The sequence below is a fragment of the Phalacrocorax aristotelis genome, chromosome W (genome assembly GCF_949628215.1).
Source record: "Phalacrocorax aristotelis chromosome W, bGulAri2.1, whole genome shotgun sequence".
NCBI lineage: Eukaryota > Metazoa > Chordata > Aves > Suliformes > Phalacrocoracidae > Phalacrocorax > Phalacrocorax aristotelis.
Genome location: NC_134310.1, coordinates 27,504,174 through 27,519,761, shown reverse-complemented (window position 1 = coordinate 27,519,761; position 15,588 = coordinate 27,504,174). Strand labels below are relative to the sequence as shown.

General features: G+C 42.6%; 1 protein-coding gene across 1 annotated transcript in view; it reads right to left on the bottom strand.

Annotated features, from left to right (window-relative positions):
• Nucleotides 1-1,734: 1,734 nt before the first annotated feature.
• LOC142049850 (UPF0729 protein C18orf32 homolog) overlaps nucleotides 1,735-15,588 on the bottom strand; it is a 170,064-nt gene continuing 156,210 nt past the window's right edge. Inside the window, exon 6 of the transcript XR_012657843.1 lies at nucleotides 1,735-2,337. The gene's annotated coding sequence lies outside the window, so the exon portion shown is untranslated. The remainder of the gene's footprint in view (nucleotides 2,338-15,588) is intronic.

Below are 15,588 nucleotides of genomic sequence, written 5' to 3'. Positions count from 1 at the left end.
GACCATAAGATGCTGCTGCCACACTAAACGTTCTTTAAAAAAAGTAGTAATTTTCACCCTTATTTTCCAAAATATTGAGAATTTTGAAGTGAAATAAGGCTTAATGCCATCTATAGAACACCAATACCAGACACCAATGACACTTTTGTGGACCTCCTGAACAATGAAAGAACAACATCTTTTTGATGTTCTTCAAAATATTTATCCAAAAATCCATCAACCACAATTATATTATCAAAAACACAATAATGCAAAGACAAACTGCAAATAACTATTAGTCCTTCATACTAATATACAGAAGCTTAAATAGACTGAACTTCACCAACATCTTTATCAAAGAATTTTAGGATAGTTTGTTCTTTCTGCTTAAGGATAATTTATGCAGCACTTTTTCAGGAAAGTGTCCAATTCATTTAAAGGAAAGAAGTGATTAAGAATTCAGCCAGAACTACAGAATTTGGCTATCACTCAAAACAAAAGCTTGCTTTAGATTTGGGTTAGGTTGGTTATTTCAGTCTATCCTGAAATTGCTATTTTTTATGATATAAAAATAGGGGTCTAGGTAGGAGTAATAGTCTTTAAACTAAAATACAATTAATCTGAAAGAGGGTATGACTAATATTTAGAAAATGTATTTATAGGCCTCTGGCTCGATAGTAGGGTGGAGACAGGCATACCCAAGAATAACCTGATATTGCAAATGTCACTTCTGCTCATGAGCCATCAACTCAGAGTAATCAAAAAGAAGGTAATTTAGTGCAAAACAAGGTGATTCTCCTATTAAATGCAACTTCAGTTGCTAGAATCCACATACCATACAAAAACATTAAAATATTAAATTGGTTTACCATATACTACCTTCAGTAAACAACATCCTAAAAAAATGTTCTGGTATAATAATATTTTGAGTTTATTACAGTAGACAACAAAAGGATCTAAAAATTCACACACAAAAATTAAGTTTTTTAGAATATTAACAACACATGGCTAATGGAATAAAAAAATCTTACCAAGTTAGTGACATAAAAAATGCAAGAAAATATGGATGAGAAAGAGTATTGAAGAGATCTAGGCAGCGCTTTTGGTGAAAAGTAGGTTGCTTCTCAGTTTTGAAGAAACATTATGACAAAATAAACTACCTTAGCTTCCCCTCCCAGTATTTGTCGAATATGGACAATATCTCAATTAGGACTCTTGATTTAATTTGGTAAAAATTTTCCATTCTGCCAATGGTGTATTCAGTTCTACAGCTAAACAACTTGCACACATTTTGTGTGTTCAGAGCAGTTACTACTAAGCAGTATTTTTACAGACTACCAGCTAAACAATGCTAATTGCATCATACGAACTCTATCATGGCTGACCAGTTGATTTGGAAGTGAGTTTAATTTCATTTCTGCATCATTACTAAAGTAATTAGATGAAGGAAGGGAAGACTTCCTATTTCTTCACGATAGCACACATTTATAGGGAAACACTTTTGTCTGGTGGCAGAGTTCTGCATTGTCATGGTTTAGCCGGCAGCCCAGCCCCACACAGTCACACGCTCACTCCCCCACCAGTAGATGGGGAGAGAATCAGAAGGGTAACGCTCGTGGGTTGGGATAAGAACGGTTTAATAATTAAAATTAAAAGAAACAACAACAGAAATGCAATGTAAAGGAGAACAACGAGAGGCGCAAAGCCCCAGGGGGGAGGGGGGAAGGGAGGGGAGAGGGGGAACGAACCGCCGGAACAAACCACACGTGCCGCAGCCGCTCGCCACCCGCCGACCCAACGCCGCAGCCGCCCCCACGCTGCAACTGCCCCCCCTCAATATATTGGTCATGGTGTCACATGGTATGGAATGAACCTGCCATTGGCCAGTCGGGGTCAGCCGCCCCCACCACGGCCCTGCCCCTCCCAGTGCCCCCCGCCATGTGGCAGAGCGCGGGAAGCTGGAAAGGTAGCCGACCCCCACAGTGAGGAGAATTAACCCCTTCTCAGCCAAAACCAGCACATTCTCCACCCCTTATTCCATACAATTTATGCCATGCCCAGGTCCCATATGATGCAATACAACCGTACCAACCACCACCCCTCCCCTTCCCATCCTTTAACATAATACACAGACATCAGTCCCTTAGTTCATGGACCTTCCCTGTAAAATGCCCATTAAAATGTCCATTGAGTTCACCCAGTCCATGACTCTGGGCTCCATCTGCCGTATCAGGCTTTCAGGGTGGGAGAGATGGTGTGTGTGGCGTTGGGTTGCTGCATACCGAGTCAGTCATCGTTCCATCACTGCTGCACGGCTTGTTTCATAGTTGATCTTCCATGGGTTGGGAGGCTCGTACTCTGATATCATTGATACAACACAGAGGTGACACACAGTATTATATAGCAGCTCGCATTGTGTCATTCAGTTCATTGACTGTTTTGGCCCAAAATCAAATCCCCTTGAGGCACACATCAGATTTCTCCATCCTCCCGCATCACCCACCAAGTGCACCCAGGTCCTCGAGCAAAAGCAATCCTACGAATGGGTTTGCCTTTGCCGGAGGCAGGAAGAACCCAGACTGTTTTGCCCAGCATACTTTTTGTGTGCACTACAGGGACTCTATCCCCTTCCACAGTATGTAGGATTTCTGACTGGGCAGGGCCAGATCCCCTTGTGTTGACTAACCACGTGGCTTTTGCTAAATGTGTATCCCAGTGCTTGAATGTCCCACCCCCCATTGCTCTCAGTGTAGTTTTTAACAGTCCACTGTACCGTTCAATTTTCCCAGAGGCTGGTATGTGATAGGGGATGTGATACACCCACTCAATGCCGTGCTCTTTGGCCCAGGTGTCTATGAGGTTGTTTCGGAAATGAGTTCCATTCTCTGACTCAATTCTCTCTGGGGTGCCATGTCGCCACAGGACTTGTTTTTCAAAACCTAGGATAGTGTTCCGGGCGGTGGCGTGGGGGACAGAATATGTTTCCAGCCAGCCGGTGGTTGCTTCTACCATGGTGAGAACATGGCGCTTGCCTTGGCGGGTCTGTGGGAGTGTGATATAGTCAATTTGCCAGGCCTCCCCATATTTATATTTCAGCCATCGTCCCCCATACCAAAGAGGTTTTACCCGCTTCGCTTGCTTGATTGCAGCGCATGTGGCACATTCGTGGATGACCTGTGCAATAATATCCATGGTCAAGTCCACCCCTCGATCACGAGCCCACCTGTATGTTGCATCTCTCCCTTGATGGCCTGAGGTGTCATGGGCCCACCGAGCTAGAAATAGTTCACCCTTATGCTGCCAGTCCAGATCCACCTCAGCCACTTCAATCTTGGCAGCCTGATCTACCTGCTGGTTGTTCCGATGTTCTTCAGTGGCCCGACTCCTGGGGACGTGAACATCTACATGACGTACTTTCACAACCAGGTTCTCTACCTGGGCAGCAATATCTTGCCACAATGTGGCAGCCCAGATGGGTTTGCCTCTGCGCTGCCAGTTGCTTTGCTTCCACTGCTGTAACCAGCCCCACAGGGCATTTGCCACCATCCAGGAGTCAGTAGAGAGATAGAGCACTGGCCACTTTTCCCCTTCGGCAATGTCTAAGGCCAGCTGGATGGCCTTTACCTCTGCAAACTGGCTCAATTCACCTTCTCCTTCAGCAGTTTCTGCTACTTGTCGTGTAGGACTCCATACAGCAGCCTTCCATCTCCGGTGCTTTCCCACAAGGCGACAGGACCCATCAGTGAACAGAGCATTATTACTTCTCATTTTCTGGCAATTTGTTATACAGTGGGGCTTCTTCAGCATGTGTCACCTCCTCCTCTGGTGATAATCCAAAATCTTTGCCTTCTGGCCAGTCCATAATCACTTCCAAGATTCCTGTGTGACTGGGGTTTCCTACTCGAGCCCGCTGGGTGATCAGTGCAACCCATTTACTCCACGTAGCATCAGTTGCATGGTGTGTAGAGGGGAGGTTTCCTTTGAACATCCAGCCCAGCACTGGCAGTTGGGGTGCCAGGAGCAGCTGTGCCTCAGTACCAACCACTTCTGAAGCAGCTCGAACCTCTTCATATACTGCCAATATCTCTTTTTCAGTTGGAGTATAGCGGGCTTCGGACCCTCTGTATCCCTGACTCCAAAACCACAGGGGTCAACCTCGGGTCTCCCCATGTGCTTTCTGCCAGAGGCACTGCTGTAACTGCTGTAACTATGGGTGATACTCTTAAGTTGCTTAGTCAAAACCAAAACAACATGCCCAAAAACTAACAATAAGTGCACCTTAACCACCCAAGGATGTTCAAGATACAAAAACGTTGTTGTAACAAAGGCACAGACATCATAGAACAAAGTTGCAAAGGTACTATTCTGTATTTCCTCCATATAAAATCTCTCCGAGGAGGAGGTATAATTGCTAATCACCTCAACAAGGTGGTATCCGAAGTACAGTAACGGTTTCAGCAAAAACCCCAAATACCAGATAAAGCTGAAAACGAGTGTTTGTATAACAAATCTCGTAGGCAAAACATTACTAATCACAGCAGAACACAGCAGACTCAACAAACCAACACTGATCTTTAACACCAACTGCAAAAAGGACAACATGGTGCTGTGACCAGCAGCTGTTATCTCCAACCCTTGAGCCCCACGTTGGGCGCCAAAAAGACTGTCGTGGTTTAGCGGCAGCTCAGCCCCACACAGTTGCTCGCTCACTCCCCACCGGTAGATGGGGGAGAGAATCAGAAGGGTAACGCTCGTGGGTTGGGATAAGAACAGTTTAATAATTAAAATTAAAAGAAACAACAACAGAAATGCAATGTAAAGGAGAACAACGAGAGGCGCAAAGCCCCAGGGGGGAGGGGGGAAGGGAGGGGAGAGGGGGCGGGGCGAACTGCCGAAACAAACTGCACGCGACGAAGCCGCCCGCCGACCCGACACCGTGCCGCCCTCAAGCTGCCACCTGCCCCCCCCCTTAATATACTGGTCATGGTGTCACATGGTATGGAATGAACCTGCCATTGGCCAGTCGGGGTCAGCCGCCCCCACCATGGCCCTGCCCCTCCCAGCCCACCCCCCCCGCCATGCAGCAGAGCCTGGGAAGCTGGAAAGTTAGCCGACCCCCACAGTGAGGAGAATTAGCCCCTTCTCAGCCAAAACCAGCACATGCATTAAACCAGTTCTTTAGATAATTAAAAAACATACTGCTTGTTAATAACCCTCATAATGGCCAAATTAGAAGGACCTCAACTGAAGTCATTGATCCCACATAAAACAAACATTGCTTTTTCTTCTTAGCTTTGTTTTACAAGCTACATTATTTCCAGATGATGCTTGAGGGGCCTAGGAGTTTCAAGAATTAGATGCTTAAATAGACAGCTGCTTTCTATTTACCATATAAATCAAGGATAAATCAAAGAAGGATCTAAATATTGGACTTCATTTAGCCCATTATGGAGCACAAACCGAGAAGTAAATCAGTAAATCAGCAAATGGAGGACATGGGGCCTCTCCAACCCGGCCTACCAGATCTGAGTGCTGTCCCGAAAGGATGGCGAGTCATTGTTTTAGATATCAAAGACTGCTTCTTCAGTATTCCGCTACATCCAGATGATAGAAAGAGATTTGCCTTTACTCTGCCCGCGGTGAACCGCGCAGAACCAGGTAGTAGATGGCAGTGGACAGTACTTCCGCAGGGGATGAAAAACTCTCCAGCGATCTGCCAGAGGTATGTGGCTTCTGCATTGCAGCAAGTAAGGCGACAGTATCAGGAGAGACTCTACATGATCCACTACATGGATGATGTCCTCATAGCTGCGCCCACCGAGGTGTTATGTGAACAAGTCTTTTCAGACACCCAAAGGGGCCTTGAGGGACAGGGCCTCAAGGTAGCTGAGGCAAAGGTATAGCGAGGACCAGTGTGTGGATTTCTGGGTGCTAGAATAGAAGGGGATTGCATACAAGCTCAGTCTATTAAAATTACACCTAAGGTTAAAAATTTACATGCTGTACAGAAGCTGGTAGGAGCACTGTAGTGGTTGCGGACGTTCGTGCACGTCACCGGTGAGGAGATGCAACCTTTCTATGCGTTGCTGAAAGGGACCGACCCGTGGGAGCCCAGGAGTTTAGACGCCGAGGCAGTCCAGCAGTTGCAGATGATAGAACGTCGAATGCAAAAGGAAGGAGTATGGCAGTGGGACCCTCAGGAGGAATTAATCTCAGGTTGGATTCTGACCGCCGGTGGAGGATTAGGATTGCTATATCAAATATGGGTGGGGGAAGAAAAACCACTGCGATGGGTATATCAGAAGGTTCCCAAGGATGCGTTCTCCACAAAAGTCAAGGTAGCCGGGGGAATGATTTGGCGTCTGCGAAGGGAAAGCAAGGGAATCTTTGGGAAGGAGCCAGATAAGCTGACAGTGCCGTGGAATGGGGAGAAATGGCGGAAGGTGGTAGAGAGTGAAGAGGATATACAATTGGCGGTATACTCGTACCCAGGGAAAATCGTCACAGGCACGGTACAGAGGTGGGCCGAGACAGCCAAAGTGGTGGATTTGAGTGTGGATAGTAGAGTTTTGGATACCCCTCACCCAGGACCAACATATTTCACAGACGCTTCCTCGAAGACGAACAGAGCGGCGGTAGTGTGGAAAGAAGAGAATAGTTGGATGCGCCAGACGTATGAGGAGCAGGGTAAAAGTGTGCAGTGGCTAGAAGCGAAAGTGCTAGAGATGGCCCTGCAAAAGGATATAGATCGGCATATAAATGTGTGCACGGCCTCTTTATATGTGTATAAATTAGTCACGTCCATGAAACAAGAGGGTGTACCACACACGGAAATTGCCTTGATGCTAGAGGTTGCTTTATCGCAGCGAGGAGCAACTGTGACAGTAATTCACATTCGCAGTCATCAGACGGGGCCTGGACCACTGATTGAGGGGAATCGCATGGCTGATGAGGTAGCTGTGGGAGTCTGGACATTGACGGAGGCGAAGAAACTGCATGAACAACTGCACCTGGGTGCTAAAGCCTTGGCAAAGGAGTGTGGCATCTCAATAAGAGCAGCAAGAGAAGTAGTAGCCACCTGTCCTTACTGTCAGCACTCGCCACTGTGGGAGGCAGGAGTCAACCCTCGAGGACTGGAAGCAAATGCTATCTGGCAGACTGACTTTACTGACTGTCCACAGTTGGCCCCCGGACAGCACCTGGCAATTACAATTGATACATATAGTGGGGTCATCATGGCTACTCAACATCGGAAGCAGACCGCAACGCAGTTGGCTGCGCATTGGACCACGGTGATGGCGTGGCTTGGAAAGCCCACCGAGATAAAAACAGACAATGGACCATGCTTTCGGGCTCGAAGTACCGAGGAATGGTGTAAAGCTTGGAATATTGTATTAAAACATGGCATTGCTTACAATAGCACAGGGCAGGCAATAGTTGAACGCGCTCATCGCACCTTGAAAGCAAAGATAATGCAGCTTGGGGAGGGGGAGGGGTATAAGGGAGCTATACCCGTAGCAGCTCAGCAAACTATTTTAATGCATGCACTATATTTGCTTAATCATTTTATACACGGGCAGGAGCAAGTTACAGCAGTGGAGAAGCACTTTGGCAAAGCTCAAGCAGGCGAGCGCTATCCGCAGGTACGAGTAAGGTTCCCAGGCAGTGAGCAATGGGAGAGAGGATGGAAACTGAGATGCCTGGGGAGGGGCTACGCCGCGGTTGAGAATGAAGGGTGCATAGAGTGGGTGCCTGCAAAGTGTGTGAAAGCAGAACTGTGCAAGGATGTACAATGAATAATCCCTCTCTGAGTTGTCTCTTTGCAGGGTCTGCTGACATGGATCCTCATGCTAGCCGTGCCATTGGGAAAAGAAATGAGCTCCTTGACAAGATCGCAAGCAATATTGCAGCGAGAGCGACACTGGGAGAGGGCGGCAAAAGAGGGATATGAACTGGGATTGGATAGTAATAATTGGGGGGATCTTGTTGTGTGTAGTAACCATGGTTACTTGTGGGCTGCCATTGTTATGCTGTGTTATAAGACAAATCAGGGAGTGCCTGTGTCATGGTTTCAGCTGGGACAGAGTTAATTTTCTTCACTGCAGCTGGTATAGTGCTGTGCTTTGGACTTAGCATGGAAAAAAAACCTGTTGAGATAACACACAGATGTTTAGGCTGTTGCTGGGTAGCGCTTATACTAGTCAAGGACATGTCTAGCCTCCCATGCTCTGCTGGGTGCACAAGAAGCCGGGAGGGGAGGTGGCACAGCTAAGAGAGCGGATTCAAACTGACCAAAGGGATATTCCATATCATGTAACGTCATGCCCAGTATGTTAACTGGGAGGGGCTGGCCGGGGGAGGGAGGGAGCAATCGCGGCTCGGGGACGGGCAGCGTCGGTCAGCGGGTGGTGAGCGGCTGTATCGTTCGTGTTTCTGCGTTTTTTTTTTTCCTTTTTTCCCTTTCCTTCCTTTTCCCTTTTATTATATTAACATTATTGTCATTATTATCATAATCATTTATCATCATCATTTTATTGCAATCATTAAACTGTGCTTATCTCAACCCACAAGTTCTTTTGCTCGTCCGATTCTCTTCCCCATCCCACAGGGGTGGGGGGGGTGAGCGAGCGGCTGCGTGGTGTTCAGTTGCCAGCTGAGGCTGAACCATGACAGCCTGCAAGAGTTACATGAATATAGACCTGACCGCAATATGTATCCACTTACGCAAGTAGCTTTGTAGAACTTTTAGTAGCATGGGGAGGGGGAGATGTAGGGGAATAGACAGGGATCGGTGACCGGAAGATCACGGGCTGTGACGGAAAGATAGACTCCTCCCCATAGGAGTGGCAGGAACAGGAAGCGCAAGAGCTATATAAGCGTGTGACGCAGCTAAATAAACGGACATTTTGTATCCATCACATTGATGTCTGTGCATCACTGTCCCCAGGGTGGGTAGAGCCCTGTGTCCCGGAGATATGCGGCCCAAGATAAGTTCTCCCATAGAAGTGTACAGCAACAAAGTGGGATCTCCTGGTCTTTAATCACAAACTCACTTGAGGGGGTTCTTGCTGAAATGTTTCAAGTTCCAAAAATTAAAGGTCAGATAGCAACTTCTGGGAGAGAAATCAAAAGCCCTGAAACCACAGGTGTCATAAGGAGCTTCACATGAATTAGGGCATGGTAATGCAGCAGGAATACATGGGAAAAACCTGCAAGTGATGATTCATTTGCTCCATAAACCCACGTGTGTTTGAATAACAAAATGCCTCTAGTTTGTATGGTACATGTTAGCAATAAAAACTAAAAGATACAGGTTAAGAAACCTGGTTAGTGAAATTAAATTTAAGTCATTAAGCTATTATAACAAATTATATTTTTAGGTACTTTCACACTTAATGTTAGAGTAATATCATAGAGAAGTCTCAGACAGGCATGTCCTGGAACATGTATTAACACTGAAAGTAAAATAGTTGTTACATTTGCATCCTCAAAAATCCAGAGGAACTGATAAGTGAACTTCTTTTTTACACAGTATTGCAGTGAGAGTACAACTGAGTACAAACCAAAGATACTTCAGTAGTACAAAGATATTATTCAAGTCCTTGGAAGACTTCTACCGAAACTATAGATTTTCCAATGAGCTGTACAATTAAATTATAAAATTGTTGCCTATTTGTGGATATTGGCTCAGTAAACTGAAGAGGACTGTATGGATCCATGTGTTCAGAACATACCAATTTGCCCCATGACCACAGGACTTCCCCAAAGGCTGACTGGGAATTGTTTCAGTCATTTTTAGGCATTTTAACAAACTGTGGATACCAAAGCCCTGTTCTTAAAAATAATGTTTTTAACTGTATGATTTAAATACCCTGAAATACAAATGGCTTGAGAATTGCAAGTTGACAGGGTACAGTAAGTCTCTTAGCTATGAATAGCTGCGGTTTTGTTTTGCCATTTGTAAGTGTAATTTTTTTTTTTAAGATGTTTCAGTCATAGAATCATTCATACAGGTTCCTGTATTTTGGTGTTGATGGCTGCTTAGCTGTCACACGTTTTGATAAAACTTTGCAGATTTAGGGATGTACCACTTCTATTTTGAAGCACCTACTAAAACATTACGTTCAATACTCACATAATCAGGAAGTGGAGGGTCATTTGAACCAAGGGAACCTCTTAAGGACTGCGTGGCTTGCATCAGCACATGGTTGTGTTTTTTAAACAAAGAAAATAAACTGGAGGGGAAAAAAAAGGTAAAAAGATTAAAATAACTTCACAATAATGTCCCGAAATAGTTAGACTATCCAGTCAGAAGAGATGTTTTATTATATATGCAAACTTGAATAAAGAGATTTTTAGAATGCAATGCACAATAGTTATAGAATTTATTTGTTTATTTATTTAACACCTGGACTAGGCAACAGCATAATTTGAATTAGAAATATTCTATACAATAAACGATATGAAGAACGTCATATGTTAATGATTAAACTCTTAGAAGTCAAACTATAACAGAAGGAATAGTAATTTTAGTTCATAACCAGTATGTATTCGCTAAACAGCAATTTTTAAGTGCACGTCATGCAACATATTGCAATATATCCTTAAGCATCTTGCGTATTATCCATTTCAATAACCTATTTATTTAGCACAGGAAAAACCCAAGTATATGACAGAAGCTTTGGGTATTTGAAGGCCAAGTTTTTGCATTTTACTAGTATATGTTCTTTTCCAATTTATTTTAGCTTAAGTCAAGGAATAAAGCATTACCTTAGCTTTATAAATAATCTGTGAAATCAGAGGTCCATATACATACAGAGAAAGAAACATTTTTTTCATGCATTTTGAAAAATAGCATGGCCATGACACTCAGAGGATGGTATAATCTGATACATAAAGAGAATATAACTTGACTGCAAAGGTGGAAGGAGAGATGAGAAGCAAGCAGATTCAGTGGACAAAGGCCACCAGCTAGTGCTCAGCAGCTTCAAGGAGTCAGATACTTCTGTAAAGCCACTGGATACCTCAAACATGGTTGTCATTCACAGATAACCCACTTCCCCTCCCCCCCCACATTGGTATGTCATATGTTTTAAGACGTTCTGTATTTAAAAACATTCTTCTGCCTTCTTTTTGGAGCATTACAGGACTCCTGTCAGGCTTTCCTAGGATGACTGTGTTGATCCTTAGAGGATGAAAAGGCTGCCTTGACAAATAAGCACCAACAAAATTCACTAATGCCTGAGCATGTCGCTCTTGGAGTTGGTTACATTTGTTGATGGAGCAGTGGCAGATTTCTTGATCACCAGCTCTCTTAGAAAATAGTAAAACCAGTTTAGTAATTAAAAAATTAAGTGGCAAAATACTAGCTCAGTGTTATATTCTAGATAGTCTCTATTTCTTGGAACTGGAGGACAGCTTCAGTGCTCGGAAGCATGTGCTCAGAAAGCTTTTCTGCATCAAGAAATTATACATTTGAAGAAGCCCTCTTAATTTTTTTACTTAAAATATATCATTGATATTGTATCCTTCATAGACAGTAGGAGTAGATTCCTCAGAGTATTGGTGTTTATCCCCTTGTTGCTAGTCAAGAGCCTCAGGAAAAGGCTTTTCCCAACACTTACCACCACCACAAGGAATTAGTTGCACTTCTCAAGCCCAAATCTTCCCTCTTGAGAGCCAACTCAAATTCCACCATTTCCCAACACCTCTTCAGTCAGATATTTCTTAGAACAGATTAACAGCTTGCTTTTAAGGACAACCTTCACCGCACTTAAGGCATCTGATTAACCCACATGAGAGCCCCTGGGTAGGTTGTACCATCCTCAAGGTTCAGCCAGAGCCTGCCAGCACAAGGAATGAGCTCAAGATGGCATGGCAGAAAACAGGGTCGGTACCACGGCTGCCTGATTTGGAGTCCCACCAGGACACTATCGCTGAGGTGGTAGTAATCGCAACTGGACTGATATGGCAAGAACATCGGATGAGATTAGAAGACCTCTGTGGTGGTTACGAGGGTTGAGAACATTTGGTGTTTTCAGGATAGCACAATATATTTGATGTCATGAAAACTAGAATCTTATTTTTTCCTTTGTGCTGTCCAACAGAGCCTCGACAAGACATGTTATTCCTGGGGCCAAATGCTAACCTCCCACTAATTCACAGCTATTAGTCAAAACTACTAGAACATTCCCTGTTAAAAAGGGAAGAAGGAACACAGAAATAAGTTATATTAGCAGGCTTTCCACTTTTTTTCTCCTCCCATAATCTGCTATTGTGTTCACAGACTCAAATTTTTGTTCAAATCATTGAAATTTGAATTTGCAAACTGGTCCTTGGTCTGAAACAGCAGCACTACTTTTCAAGTCACTGGTATTTTTGAAGGCTCAGATTTCAGAGATACTGTCATCAGTACCATCTAGTGCTGTGGAAACAGAATAATTGGTTAAAACCAACCTGATGATGATTATGGGGGGGGGTGCAGCAAGAACAGATTAAATCTGGCATCTATCTGCTTCAGAAGATACAGATAATGTCACAAAGAGGAAAAATTTGGAATAAGAAGGATTTCCAACTAGTAGATTCTTCTCCAAAATGCATAAAGCATTTGGCTATAAAGGAAATTTAAATATAAACAAAGAATTGGGATCAGGATTTTGAAAGGTGCATTTATTCAATACATGTGAAGAGGAAAAGGCACATATATTGGTGTTCTGCATGGAACTGGAATAGCGAAGGGCAAATTTATTTTCTCTGGTAAAAATGCAGAGAACTGCAAAAGGAAAAGGACGGAAGACTATTTCTTTATATCCTATTTTCGCTTCTTTAAATATTCCCCCCCTTTTTTTTTAATTAAGTGTAATTTAACTAAACTGGACTACTTGTTTATGGCATAAGCAAGCCCTTGGTATCCGATTTCTATTTCCAAAGAGCAGCAAGGGGATAAGCTCTATTATATGTTGTCTTTGGCACCGGGGCTTCTCCTTGCAAAGTTTTGCTATCCTGCTACAGCTCATCACCTTTGCACCTGTGCTGAGACACTTCTTTGTGGGACCACTGCCCAGAACACCAAGATTCAGGTTAAAAAAACCTCAACACAATTCTCTTCTTCATAAATTGGTTGTCCTGCTCAAAGAACCTTCCCTTAGAGGAGCATGAGGGCAGGGGCACATCGGCAGGAATTTTTCATACTAGGAATAAAAACATATAGAACTGCACCCAGAGCAAACTCCAAGAGCTCCACAGAAACACTACAACTAAACAGAAAAAAATTAAGGGCAAATGCTGTGACTAACTACTGAATTCAGAGCTTCAAAGGAAGTAGCGTTGCTGCCCAAAATGGTGTAAAACTTCACCACCAAATAATTCACTTACTATGCCTCTATCTCTACCTCTGAAAACCACCTTGATAAATATCACCTTCATTTTTGAAGTATCAGAACAGATTTAGTTACAATCCTCAAAAGGCATTTGCATGAAATTTAGCTCATAAAAATCTGTTATCAATAAATGTTGCCTTCTAACAGAGATGCCTGCTTTTGTGACAGTCACATCTTCAGTGTCTGTAAGGTTTTGGGTCTTATTTTTATTTTTAAGGTATGAATAATGCAATTAAAAAAAGGCAACAATGTTTTTTACAAGGTTGTTCCTACAACAAGGTACAAGAGACAAATGCCAATTCATACAGAGGTGGAAATTAAGACTGTCTCGCAGATTTCCCTCATGTGTCTTAGTCACACTTCTATTTTTTTACTTACTAAAAATCAAGCTGAGATCAAATTGAAAAATATGTGTATACTATGCGGTCATGGAGGGCAGCCTGCACAGGTTGACAGGAATACAGAGTTTTCTACCAGAATACTTCCCCTCTTTCTTCTGTTCTTCTCCATCGACTTTCAAACAGACTACAGAGCTCGACAGCCCTTATATTTTATAATAATAACAAATTATGCTCAGAACAATGAAAGTGTGTTAGTACCTGAACTCATCTCTCACTCTCAGAAGTACTTATGGATCAATGTTTAGCAAGAAAAATAATAGGTTGGAATAACAGCAAGATGAAATAACAGCTGGCATCTATTACAGATCATCAAATCACCATGGATGAGCTCAACCAACGAGGAAGACTCAAGGCTGAACGACCATGTCAAGGTCTTGTGGTTCTGACTTTTAAGAATTAAGAAAACATTGGTTTCTTAACTCCCTCTATACAGATGAAGTTTTTAATTTAACACAAGGCTGAACCTCAATCAATAAAAAAAATTATTACAGACTAAACAGTAATGGTTGCTTAAATGCAAAAAGCCAATTCCACAAAGCCTGTGGATCCCCCCCCCCCAAAAAAAAAAAAAAAAAAAAGAAAAGCCAATAAGGGGAACTCATTTAACAACGTTCTTCTTGGGCCACCAAAAAATCACAAGCCAACAATCACAGAAAAAAAAAAAAAGCTTCTGCAAGTTCTGCAGAAAGTCTAATTTACAGCAGATTGAAAAAGCCTATAAAGAACATTTCTCACATACAAAAAAAAAAAGAATTTATGAAATCAAACTTTTATAACTAAAAAATTAGGAAAAAGATAAAGGAATTAAAATTAGAAGTTGAAAGTAAACCCAAAGTTAGAATTTTGCCAAAAACCGGAGCTTTCTGAAAGCTTTGTATGAGGAGGAAAGGTACCAGTGTACCTTATTTCAAGAAAGTAAATAGGATGACCCAAGATAATAACATGCCAGTTAATCCCGAGCATAATAATAATGGAACAGTGATCATGAGACTCATTCAAAGGAGGATGTCACCAGCATAGAAAAACAGACCTTGTCAAGCACACTCAGGTTTTTATTTTTTTCAATTAGACTAGAAATAAGATAAAGCATGATAGTACCCCTGTTGTAACAGGCTTTTACACATGATTTTTGTGACTTCGTTCCACATGGGATTTTTTAATTAAGAAACTCAAATGATAAAAAGCAACATGACATGCATTATATGAACTGAAAATCAGAAATCTGAACAGTTTGAGAAATCTTCAAATTTGAATCTTGAAATAAGTTTTCTTAATATGACCAAACAAGAATATATTCTTGGCCCCTCTAAATGCCAATAGCTATTCAACATTTCCTATAGCTGCTGAAATACTTTCAATAATATAAAGATGATATATAAGATGATGCATATCATTTATATACATAAATGATAAAGAAATATTATGGTTAAACTTTGCAAATGGCACATTCATTACAGGAGCATCAAATAAAGGGAAAAGGACATTTTAAAAAAATTTTTTCTTTATCTTTCAAGAAGTTGGACCCAAATAAACTTGGGATTTAATGCATCCAAACTCAAATTTATCAGCAAAGAATCCAAGCTGCTCCCCAAATGTGAAGGATCTCACCCTGGGAGCAACAACTAAAGACAACCAGACCAACAAACAGCTGCCCATAACGCAATAAAGCTGCTGAAAGAGTAATCCTCTTTGGTATTAACAAAAATATCCAGCAAAGTTTTGCTCTACAGCACCTGCCACTGGCATCCCATGTACCGATTTCAAAACAGTTGTTTGAAAATGCAAAGGTTCAGAGAAAAATCAGGATATTAATTATTAAACCAGAAAAC